This window comes from Propithecus coquereli, unplaced genomic scaffold (assembly GCF_000956105.1).
Source record: "Propithecus coquereli isolate 6110/MARCELLA unplaced genomic scaffold, Pcoq_1.0 Scaffold346, whole genome shotgun sequence".
NCBI classification, from domain to species: domain Eukaryota; kingdom Metazoa; phylum Chordata; class Mammalia; order Primates; family Indriidae; genus Propithecus; species Propithecus coquereli.
The window spans coordinates 1259988-1267065 of NW_012149130.1; the positions used below are offsets into that span (position 1 = coordinate 1259988).

A 7078-nucleotide genomic window follows, 5' to 3' on the forward strand; every position below is an offset into this window, starting at 1 on the left:
TTGCTTACAATTGTTCTCTAGTTGTTACATGTAAAAAGGCTGTGTTCACTCAGCCAGCAGAGATTGCAGTGGAAAGAATGTACAACTTGGAAAACTAGGCACCATGATTTACCAGCCTGTTCCCTTAGCCAAACTGGTCATCCTCTCTGAGCTGTAGTTTCCTTCTTCGTCTGTAAACAAATGACTACTAACTCTCTTCACGTGATTGTTTTGAAGCTGAAATGATATTATAGGTATAGAAATAAATGCAAAACATGATAAGTTTGACGTTATCTTTTGTATGGAATGCAGTAGATTCTCAAGAAATTGGAGATAGTATTGCATTGTGGGGTTACGAGGGTGGGCACTAGAGTGAGACCTCTGTTTGCACTCGGGCAAATCAGCTTCTGTAAGCCTTAGAATAATAATGGAACTCCACAGAGTTGACATGAGGGTGAAATGAAATAATGCATGCAAAGCACTTCCCAACAGTACCTAGCACATAGTAAGCCCTTAATAAATGTAAGCTGTTGCTGTGTTCCAGTGAGAGAGGGAAATATGTCAATAGAAATGTATATTGGGACAGAGAGCATGGAAAATTGGTGTTATGGTGGGGCAGATGCACTGTAGAAATGGGAGCTCTATAAGCTGGCAGCTTCTGGTAATCAATCTGGGAAGGCTTCGTGGAGGAACTGGACTTTCTGGAACTCTTTGGATTATAGTTGGAAGATGAGTTTTCTGGTTAGGAGTGAAGCTATTAGAAAGGGTGTCCCAAACACCTGATACAAGGTGCAAGCAGATAGAGTGGGGGTAGGGTGACCAGATGTTGGGAGGTGGGAAGATTCTGAAATAAAGAAGTTGGAGTTGGTTTGAAACTTGGTAGCCAAAATGTAAGCCTAGCTGCCCCATGTGAAGCTCTAAAATAGAGACTAGGCTCTCAAGGAGTGTTTGAAATAGTCTTAAATTTGACATGTAGTGTGCTCGAAAGCACAATTGGCCATGAGGGGTGTGTTACAGACCTCAGACAGGGACAAGCAATTTAGCAGCTCTAATGAGGGGTGACCAGTGGGATTTGTTGCTGAACGCAGGAATGCTGAACAGTTCAACAGGACAATGAATTATTAACTGAAGCTTTGTCTGATTATGAAGGAGGAAGGGAGAAGAAAGAGGAAGAGGGGTCTCTTGGTTGAGTAGAAATTTTGAGATACTGGGGGGGGCGGAGTCTCTACATCTAAGAAGAACGCTCTTCTTCAAGAGAAGAGGGACCCAGAAAGAATGTTGAATTTGCCTTTATAAAAAGTCGGGTTGATATTGTCGCTATGAAGGATTTGGTGTCAGAAAGTCTACTTTCAACCAAAGTTCTTTAAGATGGTGGTTCATGCCCCAAATTGAAGAAGGTATGTAGATATTGGTAATCCCATGCAAAGGATGATAGGATCACAAAATATGAGAAGGGCCATCGGAGATCAACTGTAGTCCAACGTCCTCATTGGACTAGATGAGGAAGCTGAGGCTAAGAGTTGGCATTACCTGCTCAAGGTCATGCAGATATATCTGGTTCAATTCTCTCTATATTTGCTTTTAGCTCCCTCCTCCAAAAATTTGAAGTTCCCTTAATTTCTTTGTTTCCCATCTGGATAGGGTCAGGAAGAAAGTCCTAGTTTTGTTTTGTGGCGGCTACAGCGCAACAAGCAAATCCCCTTTAAACGCCTCCTCTCTTCTCTCCATCTGGCAGGCTTTGCTATGCCCACCGTGTTTCCCCATTGGCCATTTCGTGTGGCTTCTCGCCCCCTTCCAAGACTCCCAACCAATCAACTCTTCCCTCTCTCATCCCGGCGGCGCACTGTGGACTGTACCATATGGACCGTGCGGGGGCCGGAGAGGAGGAAGGGCGTGGCGACAGCCTATTTCTTTAGGTTATGCATACGATCCATGAGATTCTGGAAAATCTGAGCCTGCACGTAGCAACGGGGTCCCTGAGGACGATCCACGTGCCGGTCCCAGAGGCGCACTGAGATCTCCCGCCCCCGAGGCCGGGGTCCCGTGGTCGGGCCTGTAGGGCCGCAGCCCCCGCCCTTCAATTTGCCCGCCCAGCCACCGGCGGTGGCGCCGCTGCTCCTGCCGCTGCTCTTGCCGTTGCCCGCGCCCGACCCTGCGGGCTGGCGCGCCGGGGCTGCGGGGCTGCGGGGCTGCGGGTCCCGGAGCGGGGCTGGGCGGCCCGGGCCGGCCACGGGACGCCAGAGCCGCGGGGACACAACAGCATGAGGCGGAGGTGAGGACGGGGCTTCGGGTTCGCGGCCGGCCCAACCGCCCCTGAGGAGCCGCATCCCGCTCACGCCCCGAGCGCAGGGCTCCGGGCCCGGCTGGCCCCTACGGGCGGCTGCGGAGCCGGCGGCCGCCGCCGCGCCAACATGTGGGTGAAGCCCTGCCGCCCGGGCGGCCGTGAACACCTGGCGCCTCCTTCTGGCGGCCGCTTCCAGCCCGCTCGCTGGCGGGCAAGGCGCGAGCAAGCCCCTCCGGGCGCGCGGCCCTCGCCGGCCCTGTCCTTGACCTCAGGGCTTGGACCTGCGGCCGGGAACGGCGGGGGGGGGGGTCCCCGAGTTCCCGGGCAGGCTGGCGCCGGGGCAGCCAAGGGGGGCTCCCGCTCCTTGTCGGGGTCGGAGTGGCTGGGGGTCGGGAGACTGGGAGGCTTCTGGGGCGGGCCGGAGACGGCTCGGCTGGACCGGGCTCCGAGGTCCGTCCTGCCGCCCGAGCCCGGTCCCCGGGAAGCCCGGTCCTGGTGGCCTGGTGTGGAGCCTGGCGTGCGCCGTGAGTGAGGGCTGCTGGGGCCGTTATGGCAGGTGGCCCCGAGATAGCCCTGAGTGTTTTTTTAGTTTTTGGTGGCGGAGGTGAGTGCATGAGGTGATGGCAGCCACGCACGACGCTTACCTAAGGGCCGCCCCCTTCGCTGCCTTACAAGGTGGTAGCGCTGTTGGAGGTCTCCGTGGTACGCTGGAAATTAGGTTTGAAAATCACCTTGAGGAGCCCTGCACAGGTCCGGGGCTTGCCTGGTGTTAGCAGAAAGCCCGATGAAGCGAGAGCCTCAGCTTTGCAGGTTTCTGGCATCATCAGCTCATTCACAAGTGTTTGCTGGGAGGAAGGGGTCTGCCAGACCCCCCAGGCAGGGCCTCTGTACCTCATCCCAGTGAGGGACATGGACCTATATTTTGGTTGATTTCTCTCCTGGGTCTGAATGCAGATAAAGTATTTCCAAGAATACAAAAACAGGTTCATATTCTTTTCATGTTGAGGTTTAATGCAGACGTTAATTGTAGTTTGCATGAAATGGGTTAATGCAGAGGAATGTAGGTGAACTGTGGACGGTGTTTTTGTTTCTGTTTTGTGTTGTGTGTGTGTGTGTGTGTGTGTGTGAGATGGAGAGAATGGCGTTTAAATATCCGGACACCAATGTTCATTTGGTCCCATCTGACAGTTCGCTACATAGACAATCATTTAGGTTGATGGCTTGTACCCTAGGGGTGAGAATGAGTTAAGTTTTATGGTAAGAAAGACATCTTACTATAAATCGCTGCGGGAGCCGGCAGGAAAGCTTCCCCTTCTCATTACCTGGCCACACAGATGCCAGTTCATTGTTGTGGTTGCCTTCTCCTGTGAGCACATCTCTGAAGGGCCTTTAAGAGAATATTATAAATTCCATATTTGATTATTAAATGTGCTACTCAGGTCAGAAATTTGGCCCCAGTTGTTTTTGCCCTACAGTGAGTTTTTCTTTTGCTCCAAGTGTAAACGTTTTTAATCTTTTTAATAGTGTATTAAATAGCATGAGTTAATTTCAGAATTATAGGAAAGACATGATTTGGGTGTTCCTCTTGTAAAGAATGTTTCAAAACTTGGACCTGGTTCCTTAGCCAAGGCTCTTTTTTGTGTTCACAATGCTAACATTTTGAAGTGTCTAAAACTAGACTACAGATTATGCCCCCCACCCACCCATTTGGGATGATCTCCATTCAGTGGTGGTTATTTCGTAGTGTTACTAGGTGTGGGAGAGAAAATGGGCTTTGGAAAGAACGTATGTAAAGTACTTAGCACAGTGCTTCGCACATGGTAGGTGTTCAGTAACCATAAGTAAATTTTTCCTTTCCTCCTTGGGTTTGAGACACCTGGGGATAATGAAATTGGATGCAGTTTTGATTGCATGCACCATCTATAAATTAGAAAGATTAGCTGCCCTCGCTCCTTCTACTCCAGCTTCCAGCTCTCTGGACATTCTAATGGTAGGTTAAAAATGAAACACCTTGGACTTAGAAATAAAAATAAGGAAAGATTGAGCTCTTTCTCCTGGCTCATGTGTTGCATTTTTAAAGAAAGGATGGTGCATGCCCTGGAAGAGGTCTTATACCACTCAGTACAGGAGAGCAGATGGTAAGCATTGACCTTTTCCTGGGTCTGTTGAGTAGTCCCACAGCAGGTGAGGATTTTGGTGGTTGTTGGTTTGACATGTCCAGGTGGAACCAGAAGCATTACCTGATTTCTTCCAGCGCTGGCATCTTAGAAGTGGCCCAGGATGGTCAAGGCCTGACCAGTGCACAGGGGTAGGGTCTTGGCTGTGATGGGCCCTACCTCTAAACAGGGTTGTCCGAGCAGCAGTCGTTTCCCTCCTCCGACTTGTAGCAGGCTCCATGTGAGCAGATTAAAAGGCCATCAAACCTAATGTTCTTGAAAAAGTAAGGACCATTATTAGCTTATTTATGTCCCGTAATACTGGGTTTGGCATTTTAATAATCATCCTCTGGATTTACTTATTGCTTTTTCTTTGAGGAAGTGGAAGCTTTTTATCACCTGTTAACTCATTGATTCTTGTCTGTGAGGTCATGAAAGTTTAATATGGTATATTATTCCCATTTTATAGATGAAATGGAGGTGATATGATTTGCTCTAAATTTCAAGTGAGTTGTCCCTGAGCTAGGACTTGAATTGGGTCTTCCTTTTTTTTTTTTATTTTTTCTTTTGTCTTTTTTCTTTTGAGACAGAGTCTCACTGTGTTGCCTGGGCTAGAGTGCTGTGGTGTCACCCTAGCTCACAGCAACCTCAAACTCCTGGGCTCAAGCGATCCTTCTGCCTCAGCCTCCCGAGTAGCTGGGACTACAGGCATGCGCCACCATGCCCAGCTAATTTTTTCTCTATATATTTTTAGTTGTTCAGGTAATTTCTTTCTATTTTTTTTTTTAGTAGAGACAGGGTCTTGCTCTTGCTCAGGCTGATCTTGAACCCCTGAGCTCAAACGATCCTCCCGCCTTGGCCTCCCAGAGTGCTAGGATTATAGGCGTGAGCCACCGCGCCCAGCCAGGTCTTCCTTCTTATATTACATTTCATTGATGTGTGTGGAGGAAAAAGCCCCACACACCTTTTTTTTTTTTGGAAGCAAAAGGACTTAAAGAAGTGAAAGGCCATTTTGCTTTTCTGATTACTAGATAGCTAAGGATAGTTAACATTTATTGAGTGCATATCCGTGGGAACCTGCACTTGGTGCATTATATTCATTACTTCATTTATTCCTCACAACAGTATTCAAGGTAGGACTCACCCTCAATTTTACAGGGTTTGGTGAGATCTCGGGTCAAAGGAATGACAGTAAGTGACAAAGCCTTGACTGAAAGCAAGGCTGGGGCTCAGCCTGGGCTTTTTGATTCCCGAGTGCATGCACACTCCTGTCTGCAATGCTTTAGCGGTGACTAATGCGCAGACCTCAGAGCCCCTAACACCTGCCGCTGCTGCCTCCCCTCTCATGGGTGGCTGTGGTTAGATGAGGGCTTTATTCTTCATTGCAGTACAGTTTTCAGACTCTGGTCTTTTCTTTTACCAGAAGCATTCTTCTAGCCAGGTGGGAGTGTCATTACTTTAGAAAAAATAATCAGAGCTGAAAAAAAAACATCTACATTTGGACAATATGAAGTATTTAATAAGACCAGATGGGGAGATTAGGGACAGAGAGAATTGAAGTGGTTTGTGGACAAAGGAAATTTCTGGTAATCTAACCCAGAGGGCATCTTTAGTGCCCAGGCTTTTTTACTTAAGCTGCTGGTTGAAATTGTAAAACTGGAGGCACTTGTGCTAAAACCTGTGCAGCAGATAAGACTCTCAGTTTCTACTGTAGATGGCAAAGTTGAAACTCTGATTTCTTTTTGGTCTTTAGCTTTCACAAATAATGCAGTGCATTGTAGGAATAGTGGGAATGTTGTTTGGAAATTTACCTAAACTCTCTGTGGACTTCCCCTTCCCTCCAGCTACCGCCTCTGTCATCTTTGGTTGCACTTTTCAGAATTCAACTCTGATCCCATGGAATTGGGTGGGGTGGTGGGAAGTATCCTTCACTCAGGTGCTTGGGATATTCCAGTGGACAGAACAACATCTCTGCATCCAACAACATCACTGTCCCTGTGGGATGCAGGGATGTTGTTCATGAGTTGCTGTTTTCTTGCGGGTGGGATTTAGCCATCTGTAGGTATAAAGGCACCGTTATCAGGAAGCTGGGAGGGATGTCCAGGAAACTGTCACCCCAAACCCTGCATTTCATTGACTTTTTGTCATTGGTGAGTTGGAGTTTCACAGAGGAGAGAAAATTGTGTCGTATCTTAAAACAAAAAAAAAAAGAAAGCGATCATTAGATTGAAGCAGGGAGAAGAAATAGGACTGTCGGCTTGTACCTTGGTGAAAGGTGGAAGAGGAAGGGCAGGAGCTTCTGCTAAGTAGTAACTTCCTTGGGCAGGACAACAGCCTTTTTCGGCTCTGCTAAGCCCTGCATCCCTCTGCAGTGCCCAGCTCAGTGTCTGTCACAGGAGTGGATGTGTGTTGTGTGAGAGTGAAATCCAGCAGGGGGGGCTTCCTGCATGAGGTGTTTAATTGTATATCCAGCAAAGGATTCAGTCTGGTTAACTCTGGGAAGAGAGGAATAGCACAGCCAAGTGGGTAACCAGTAGCTTATATTGACTTTTCCTTACTGCTTTAAGAAAAAATGTAAAGGCAAAGTGAAACTTCAGTTGCTCTCAGCCCTGTCCTCTCCCCTCCCCTGCCGATTTAAGTCTAAAGGGGGCTTGCGTCC

The 7078-nt window shown here is 48.3% G+C and overlaps 1 protein-coding gene across 1 annotated transcript in view; it reads left to right on the forward strand.

The window, feature by feature from the left end:
* Window positions 1-2205: 2205 nt before the first annotated feature.
* The window catches only part of MICAL3 (microtubule associated monooxygenase, calponin and LIM domain containing 3), a 211428-nt gene continuing 206555 nt past the window's right edge, over window positions 2206-7078 (forward strand). Inside the window, exon 1 of the mRNA XM_012651059.1 lies at window positions 2206-2251. The gene's annotated coding sequence lies outside the window, so the exon portion shown is untranslated. The remainder of the gene's footprint in view (window positions 2252-7078) is intronic.